The sequence below is a fragment of the Brachypodium distachyon genome, chromosome 3 (genome assembly GCF_000005505.3).
Source record: "Brachypodium distachyon strain Bd21 chromosome 3, Brachypodium_distachyon_v3.0, whole genome shotgun sequence".
NCBI lineage: Eukaryota > Viridiplantae > Streptophyta > Magnoliopsida > Poales > Poaceae > Brachypodium > Brachypodium distachyon.
Genome location: NC_016133.3, coordinates 56,913,346 through 56,923,408, shown reverse-complemented (window position 1 = coordinate 56,923,408; position 10,063 = coordinate 56,913,346).

Here is a 10,063-nt window from a genome sequence, read left to right as displayed (position 1 = left end):
TCTGAGCTGCTCCATAGTCAGCACGCCCTTTTATAGGCGCGGAGGAGGGGCTTGCCACCACGCGCGTCGGGTCACCGCGGCACACGTGGCGCCACACCCCTTGAAGCGCGGCACGGTCCTCGCCACCCTGCATGCCAAGTCGCCGCGGCACACGTGGTGGCTCCCTCCTGAAGCAGGGGCCTCGAAGTGCGGCGAGACCCTTGTAGTGCGGTCACTCCACACCACAAGACGCCAGTAAATGCCACAGCCCATGGAAGGTCCACGAGTGTTACAGTGCGCTAGATTTCACCTTTACGTGCATGTCAGATTCTTAGCAAGCCCGAGATGCTGCAATTTTTTTTTCGAAATTCATGAAAACATATAGCAACATGGATAGCTCTCCTGCCTCCCAGCCCCCGGGCACAGAAGGGTCGATGCCAAACTTGGGTTTGAGCATTCTTACATTCCAAGACGCAGCGTCTGTGTGATGCACGTTGCGGTGAGCCCGGCAACTGCATGCCCCGTGTCGGAGTGATTCGGCAACGGGTTATCGTTTTCGAGGCTCCGCAGCCCCCTGCTCACAACCAAGTATGGAAAGAGACTTCTGTGCACCTATAGCAGGAGACAGAAGGAGGAGAAACACACAAATAATCGAAGCAACTTCCGGGAGGGATTCTCCCTTCAGGTAGCGGGCGATATCGACCGCCCAAGGCGGTGTTTCTCTGCTTACGCATGCCGCTACATCGGCGACATGGACCCCCACTGTTGCGGGGTTTCCTTCAGTTGCCGGGGGGGCTTCCCCAGCAGCTGGCTTGGGGGCGACCAAAGGCGTAGTCTGTCTGTGCCAGAACACCCTCGCTGGAACCCTCCGGTGCTCTGCTGCCAACTTGGACAGCTCGTCAGCCGCGAAGTTATCCTTGCGCTTGACGTGCTCGAACCGCAAACCCTTGAACTTGTGTTCCAGCTTGCGGACTTCGTCGACGTACGCTGCCATCTGCGGGCAGTCGTAGTCCTTGTTAACCTGATTGATCACGAGTTGGGAGTCCCCGTGAACGACCAGGCGCTTGATATCCAGAGCGATTGCTGCCGGCAACCCGGCGAGCAGCCCTTCATACTCTGCTGTGTTGTTAGTGGAGTTGGGGAAATCGAGTTGGATGGAAAACCTCACCTGATCTCCCGTCGGCGACTCGATGACGACCTCGGCGCCGGCTCCCTGGAGGCTGAATGCGCCGTTGAAGTACAGGATCTCGTGGCCTTCGTCCAGCTTGCCCGGCAGGCTGGTCTCCGGCTACGCCTCTTCTATGCCCGTCGAAGTCCATTCTGCGATGAAGTCTGCCAGGGCCGTACTCTTGATGCTCTTGGTGTTGGTGAAGTGCAGATCAAACTCCGACAGCTCCATCCTCCACTCGGCCACCCTCCCGGTGGCTTCACGGTTGGTGAGGGCTCGCTCGAGGCAGAACCCCGATGCTACCGCGACCCGGTGCGCCTGGAAGTAGTGGCGCAGCTTGCGTGACGCAAGCAGAATCACCAGCAGGAGCTTTTGCACCTATGGGTACCTCGTGCGGGCGTCGCGCAGCATCATGCTGACGAAGTACACAGGGTGCTGTACGAGCCGCTTGCGTGGTGCTAACGCTGCCGGCTCGAGGGAGGTCCTCGGGTCCGAGGCGGTTGCCGGGGGCGGCTCAGCCCCTGCCCCGCGACCTCAGCTCCCGGGATGTCCTCCTCTCTCTCGGCAACCAGCACTGAGCTGACCACTTGGGGGCGACGAGGACGGGTGGCGATTTCAGGTACTGCTTGAGATCCTGGAACGCCGCCTCGGCCTCGGGGGTCCAATCTATCGGGCCCTTCTTCTTCATTACCTTGAAGAATGGTAGGGCGTGTTCGCCCAACCTTGAGATGAAGCGGCCCAGCGCGGCAACGCAGCCGTTGAGGCGCTGGATGTCCTTCACCTTGCGGGGAGCCTCCATTTTCTCGATAACTTCTATCTTCTTTGGATTGGTTTGAATCCCCCTGTGCGAAACCAAGAAACCCAGAAGCTGGCCCGAGCCTACAACAAAGGTGCACTTATCAGGGTTCAGCTTGAGTTTGATCCTGCGGAGATTATCAAATGTCTCCCGCAAGTCATCAATCAGCGAGTCCCCGCGCTTCGACTTGATGATGATATCGTTCATGTAGGCCTTTACGTTTCGGCCTATCTGGGGTCCCAAACACTCGCGCAACGCATGCTGGAATGTTGAGCCTGCGTTCTTCAACCCGAAAGGCATGCACGTGTAGCAGTAGCAGCCAACCGGGGTGATGAACGCTGTTTTCTCCTCGTCTTCGACTGCCATCTTAATTTGATGGTAGCAGGAAAATGCATCCAAAAAACTCAGCAAATCGCAACCGGCAGTGGAATCCACTATTTGGTCGATGCGAGGTACAGGGAAATGATCTTTTGGACACACACGGTTAAGATCAGTAAAATCTACACACATGCGAAGTTTACTTTCCCCCTTGGGAACTACAACAGGATTAGCTAACCAAGTAGGGTATAGTACTTCGCTGATAGCCCCCGCAGCATTGAGCTTGTCCACTTCTTGCTTGATGAAATCTTTGCGCTCCTGCGCTTGCCGGCAGATCTTCTGCTTGATGGGGCGGGCGTCTGGGCGCACCGCGAGTCGATGCTCAATCATCTCCCTAGGGACTCCAGGGAGATCCGACGGCTCCCAAGCGAACACATCGGTGTTCTCCCGGAGGAAAGTGAAGAGGGCGCTTTCCTATTCGGCAATGAGGTTCGCACCAACGGTGACGGTGCACTCCTCATTGCCATCTTGGAGGGGCAGCTTCTTCACCTTGGCGGCCTCCTCCTTGAGCTTCTGGCCCTTGCCGGGGCGCGAGCTCGAGCCCGCGCCTCCCCTGGCAAGCTCTTGCGGGGCAGCACGGGCCTTTTTAGTTGCCGGGCCATCGCCCGGCAATCCTTCACTCCCGGCAACGTCGTCGTCACCGGCATCGGCTGCGGCGACGGCCCTAACGACCTCGCCAAAGCACCAGGCCGCGTCCTTGAGGTTGCACCTGATGGAGAGGACTCCATACACGGACGGCATATTCATCACGCCGTAGGCGCAATGAGTCGCCGCCATAAACTTGATCAGCGCCGGCCGACCAAGGATCCCGTTGTAGGGCAACAGGGTGTGCGCGACGTCGGACACTACGTGCGCGGTCTTGAACGCTTCCCGGGACCCGAAGGTCACGATCCGGGGGTTTACTCCCCGGAACGAGTCAGTGGGCTTCAGCTGCTCTACCGGCAACTGGAGTTTGTCCACTAACCTGGCGGACAGGAGGTTCAGCACCGCTCCGTTGTCCACCAGCAGCTTGGTCAGCGTCATGTTATTGATGATCGGTGAGACCACGAAGGGTATGACCCCTGAACCCAGCTGCCGCGCTGGGTGATCGTCGGCGCTGAAGGTGATCGGGACGTGCGACCACTTCAGCGGCCGCTGCGGCTCCACATCCGGCAACAACGCACACACCTCCCGGGTGAGGCGCTTCACCGCGGTGTGGGATGAGAGAGCGTAAGCTCTCCGATGGATGCAGGCGACATCGCGGGGCTCCTGAAAGCCCGGCTCGTCGCCCCCGGTGCAGTCGGACTCGTGCTGCTCCTCTGCGCGAGCCTTGTCTCGTCCCCGAGGAGGGCGCTCCCAACCGGCGCGGGCCTGGCCGCGTCCCACCTGGGCTTCCTCCCTGCCGGCACCGTCGCCGGCAGGCTTCGGCCTCGCTCTGGGGTTGTTCGAGCAATCACGGGAGAGATGCCTGATGTCGCCGCAGTTGAAGCAGGCTCCGGCTACTCGGCACTCGTGGCGCTGCTCGCGCCGCTTCTTGATACCCTGCAGGACGTGGCAGTCCTGCGCGTCATGGGTAGCGTTGGCGTGGATGGGGTAGCGGGACGCGTCGCCCGGCTTGCTGCCAGACCCGCCACCAGATGAGGCCTTTTTCGCAGGCCTCGCGGTAGCCCCGACTCTGTGGCGAGAACTTGCTTTCCGCTACGCTTCCAGGAGCTCTTCTTCTGCGAGCCCTAAACTGGGCTTGCGGCAGCTTTAGCTGCGAGTTCGGGCACCAAGCGCCCTTCCTCGGCCATGGTACACTTGTGCGCCAGGGCGTACAGATCCTGCGGTGCATGGTTTACAAGTGGCGAGCAGGGAGCTCGGGCAGCTCCTCCTCGGTGCGCTGGCACACATGCAAGAATACTAGCCCTGTAATTAGGGGTCTAAAGGACTAAAAACTACTCTTGAGCAGTCACTGTTTGCTTGACTTGACGGGGAATCCCCTTTCTGTCGGTTCATTAAATGCGCCGTGCGTCTCACTCTTTGTCCTGACAAACCCTGCGCACAGGGTGCCTACTGCATGCCCACGTGGCGTCGCTGTTCTGCTTGCTCGGTCCCGCTCTCGCAATTGAAACCTGCGCCCGGGAACGCCCCTCCCGGCAAGTAGCTTCCGCAAGTAGCTTCCCGGGAGGCGCCCAGGCGGGAATTCTCCCCCGAAGCCCCGCTAGTCCTGCCGGGCTGATAGCTTGCCGGGCAGCTTGTACACTGCCGCCCGGGGTGTGATCCTCCCGGAGAGCAGGCGAGGCAACTCACGCGTCGTGCAGCGGTGGTACCCCGGGTGCCACGGGTGCGACAACCCTAAACACGACTTGTTCCACGCGTTCGTAGAAGTCCCCACTAGGCTTGATGACCTCATTGTTTATGAGATGGGCGAACTCCCTTTGAATGTTATAGACGACCCATTTAGGTCGGTGTTCCATTGTCATTCGGGGCCGCCAGTACTCTTCCGTCGCCGCGACTGACCCCTTCCACTCAGGCTTGAACATGCTGGCACTCTCCATAAGGATGTGACAACAGTAGTAGCCACAAAACACACTGCCGGGTGGCTGTTGCTGGCAAGGGAACCTGTGGTTGTGGTGAGGCTCGTCTTATAGCCTTTACCAGCTAGTTTTCCCTTGGTCGCCACTTTTCAAGCAGTGTTAATGAGTGATTTGATGGGTTTCCAGAACTGACCTCAAACACCCTTCTTCGGAAGTAGTGAATCGAAGTAGTACACCGTGGACCAAGGCAGACAAATTAGTTGTGTGACCCAATGATCTCTATTTTCAAAAGAAACAAACTTTAGTATCTAAGGGTGTATAAGAAAGACTGAATTAGAAAAAACAAACGGTTTCATATATAAAATTGAACTTACTCCAAATTAAGGAAGAAGAGGATGAAGTCGTCGTCCGCGTAAGTATTTAGATGCCATGGTTCTTGAGGCATCCTTTTCTAGCTCAAGACCGATGTCACCGTAGTTGAACATCGCGAGGTCTAGAATGGCTACTTTTTTGACCTCCATTCGCCGTAGTTTTCTTATTTGGCAGGCAGACCACAGCCTTAAGAGGTTGATATCAAGCTTTTGGCGGTTGAAGAGGTGGAACAGTTTGTTGAACTCCACACCAAAGGTGATAGGACGTTCCTGAATCTTCCCAGTTTCTTGGTCAAAGAAGCCATAGTTTTTAGGGATTCTAACATTGATCCGTTGGGCATGCTGTTGAGAACCAGCTAATGCTTGCATGTAGAACTGATGAAGCTCTTGCATCTCTCTAGACACGGCACGCATGGAATCTTCGGTGACCATCGGTCTTCCAGGATAGTAAATAAGCACCCGGTCGAACTCCCTAGCCATGAAATAGGATCCATCTTCGAATCTCTGGCCTTGATATGGGTTCCTGATGAGAATGTCAGGCCTATTGTCCTCCCAGACTCCAGTTATGTCAGGCACATAGTGCATCTCATCTTGAGTGACATTGGAGAACTCCTTGATGGTCTTGTCACCGCGCCCCCTCTTTTTATGCCTCCTCTTACTGTCCCATGCCTTTTGCTCCTCTGCATTGCACTTGTCATCGATCTTGCAGCCACCCATGGACTCAGCGGCACCCAAGAGAGAGAAGGTAGGAGGGACGCTTCCAGCCTGTGCCGACCCTGTGGTCTTGCTATCTTTGAGCTGTGCAGGCATCGACATTGCCCGCTCTTCATCTCCGCGGGCATCGACAGGAGGAAGTATCCTAGGGGAAAGGCCGAGCGGCGATTGAGAAGTACCTTTGTGAGTGGAGGGAGATGGAGTCATAGAGGGCCGGTACTGGTTGTAGAGAGATACCAAGCTCCTAGGCCACATAATGCGGTAGTTTGGAGAACTGTCTAGGATATCCACGCCTTCCTTCGAAGGTAGCGGGATAGCATAATCCCGATGGTCGTCGACGACGGAGTCCACCATCACACTCACTTGTGCGTCGTTCATGAGAATGCCGTGCACCAATGGCGGTGATTGTCTGGGCATCAGGCGGCCAATGGCGCCTACAGACTTCTTAGGCTTGTCAACGTGGATACGACAATTCACCGGTGCCTGCGCGTAACAAGAAGAAGGCATATGTGTGTAAGATCTTTATTCATGAAGGTAAGGAGTGAAAAAGAGTTTGAAAAGATTGCTTACAATGATGTTGTCGCTCGGACCCGGATCATTATCCCGGATGCCCTCGCTTGGGTCCGGTTGGCTAGCGGGGGGGTTGTCCATGCTAGGAGCCGGGCTGTAACTTGGGGTGTAGGTGTATTCGTCCTCCATACGTGTGTCGGAGGTGGCGTTGCTCTTCAGCGGGGTGCTCTTTCGCAGGGAAGAGGAGGAAGGAGGTTCCTCAAACCTTCCACTCATCCCCCGAGTATGGCGTCAAGGGCGGGGTGGTCTTTGGACAATACCGACACCAAATGATGGATGGCTTGCACTGCATATTTCCGCGACACCTCTTGAGACAAGATAGATGCCTGCTCTCGTGCCTCCGCCTTAGCTTGTTCTATTATCTCAGCAGAAGCGGGGAGCTTTTTCTGGACCTTGCTTCGCTTCGGAGCAAGCGGGAAATAATCATACCAATAGGCCCCTTCGCCTTCTCCTAGAACACGGCCCGTGTGCTCCGCCTTTTGCAAGCCGGCGGTCACAGCCGACTCCCACCTCTTGCTCTGCACGGAGTTGTCCGAGGTTTCTGATCTCTTGCTCTCCTCCCATTTGTGTGCATGTTCCTGTTATCATATAAGACATGACGTGAGTCTATATGGATCAGGAGTGTCATAATTAACGCCGAAAACAAATAAATGCATGTGAACCCTTACCGTAAAATTTTTAATAGGCGGCTGCATTGGCTCAATGCCCACCCACTCCTCGGGTGTCATGTGCTGACGTGCATATTCTCTAGCACGTTGGTCCTCCAACATGTCATGCACTAGAGGCAACCTGCCTGCCGCCTCGAGAATTCGGTCCTGCTTGCGCCGGACCTTCTTCTTCCCCTCTTTCCCTGCACTCCCTAGCCTGTGGTTTAAGGGCTTCCTTGCGTGCAACACCCTCATGCGTTCACTCTTTGTACATCTAAATCCTAACTACAATGCTAATCCTAAATTAACAGCAAACCCTAACCCTAACCCTAAATCCTAAATTAACAGCAAACCCTAAGCCTAACCCTAAATCAAGCCTAAATCAGAGGAGAGGGAGGGAGGCAGAGGAGAAGGAGGCGCGCACCTGTGGGTCGGGTCGTCGCTGAGGAAGACGGCGCGGGCTCGGGGACGGTGGCGCGGGCTCGGGCTCGGGTCGTCGCCGAGGAAGACGCCGGCGTGGGGTCGGGCGGCGGGGAGGAAGACGGCGGGGTGTCGGGCTCGGGCGGCATCGGGCTCGGACTCGGTGGAGAGCTCGGGGACGACGGCACGGGCTCGGGGAGGGCGGCCGGAGGAGGGAGACAACGGTGCGCGCGGGCTCGGGGACGGCAGCGGGAGGAGGGAGACGACGGCGCGGGCTCGGGGCGTCGGGCTCTGGGCGTCAGGCTCGGGGTCGACGGCGGCGGCGGCGGAAAAATCCGGCAGGGCTTCGCCTCTCGTAGGGTTTTGCCCACTGCTGGTCTGCTAGAAAAGCGACGCGTAGGCGAGGAAAGTGGCGGGCTAGGGTTCGGCCGCTCGCTTTTATATGCCGAAGCACATCAGTGGCGGTCGCGTAACCTCGCGACCGTTACTGATGATCACCCACACATCAGTAACGGGCAGGAGGCTCCGCAACCGTTACTGATGTGCTCCTATACATCAGTAACGGTCGCACAGTAGTTGACCGTTACTGATGTTTAAGGAATCAATTCATGCATTTGAAATTATGTTTGAGGAATCAATTCATGCATTTCTCTAGTACAAATTTCACACATAATTTCATCACATGCATACAAATTTCAAAAAATTCATCACATGCATACAAATTTCACACATAATTTCACTTAGTACAAAGTTTGCATTAAGATTCAGTACGAGTACATTTTTACAATGTGACCACTAGTGCTTCTCCTTCCTTCGGTAAATCATAAGTTGACTCCTCGCAGAACTGCTTCTGAGGTAGGGTTTTTGTGGTATTTTCTCGCTTTCGCTCCCATCACTTTTTATTTTCCCTCTCCTTTTTCTCGTTAATATCGTGCGTTCCGCTTCTTCGTCATCTGCGGCGGTCGTCGGATCATGGAAACCATCGTAGTCTTCTTGTGAAGTAACTCCGTCCACTCCAACAATACTTCTTTTTCCTCTTCTTACTAAGACGCGGCCTTTATTTGCCGGGTCGTCTATGTAGAGTACCTGCTAGCATTGTTTAGCAAAGACCCATGGTTCCTCTCTTGCCGGGATTTTTCTCACGTCAAGTTGTTCACGAGGGATCTCAGGAGGTAGCACCATCGTCGTGAAACTGTGACTTTCTTCTTTGTCACCTTTGGTCCATCTTACACGGAACATTGGTATCTTTGTGATCCAGTACTCCAATTCTCAAATCTTCTCGATAACGCCGAAGAACGCTTTGGTTTTGCTGTTGTCGTTGGTCGTGGTCTCAGAAGTCATGACTACACCACTATTTTGATACGTGCTTTTACGGTCCTGAGACACAGTGTAAAAGTTATAGCCGTTGATCGCATATGATTGCCAAGTAGAGACGTGGTAAGCAGGTTCCCGTGACAAACATGCAACCGTCTCTTCTGATACATTGGTCGTCTCCCTGCCGTACCAATAATTCTTCAGCCACGTTGTGAATGTTTTATTATGCTCCCAGTGGATCCAGACTTCTCCTCTTTTAGGGTTTTCATTTCGCAGTTGTTCCATGTGCATTTCCTGATAAGGCTGGCAGCAATCGACAGTTTGCAACACAGCCAAATGTGCTCTTTCAAAGTCAGCTTCCCTTCCTCTTCCATAGACATTAAGGTATGTATGTCCAAGGCCACCTTCGCCATCGAGCTTGCCCTTGTGCCATATTCGGGAACACCTATTGATTTCTGATCGGCCAACCAATCCGTGCAGAACTCGATGCACTCTTCTGCCCTAAAGCCTTCCACGATGCTACCTTCCGGACGCGATCTGTTACGAACGTACTGCTTCAGAACCCCGTTGTATCGTTCAGGCCCATACATGTTATGCAGGAACAAGGGCCCTAGGGACAAGATATCATCGCATATGTGGATCATTAGATGGAGGGAAGAATGATGATACTGAAGGATAGTATGATACAAATTCTGTGCGAGCTCAAGATGTTCTTCCCTCCATCATTCTTCGATATCATGGTGATTGACTTCTGCGAGATGCTGTCAAAGAAGTCAGAAAGCTTCATGATTGTCTCCCTTACGTGCGGCTCCATGATACCTCTGATTGCGACTAGAAGTAACTGAGTGAGTATGACATGGTTGTCGTGAGACTTCATGCCAGATAGCTTGTGACTCTTCATGTCAACTAGATGCTTGATGCTCGACGAGTAGTTCGATGGGACTTTAATGCCCTGCAGGCACTGGCACATCCTATGCAACTCGTCTTTGTACAGGTTGTAACATGCAAGACGACACCGCGTGGTCACCGTCACGAAACCATTCTTGTCGGCTGCCGACACTTGATCTTTGTCCCACAACTCTTTCCTGATAGACATGAGTTCCAGGTTCTTCCGTGCATTGGGTCCATCTTTCGTCTTCTCTGGAATGTTCATCAGCAACCCCAGCACGCTGTCGCATACATTTTTCTTCACGTGCATGAGATTTATG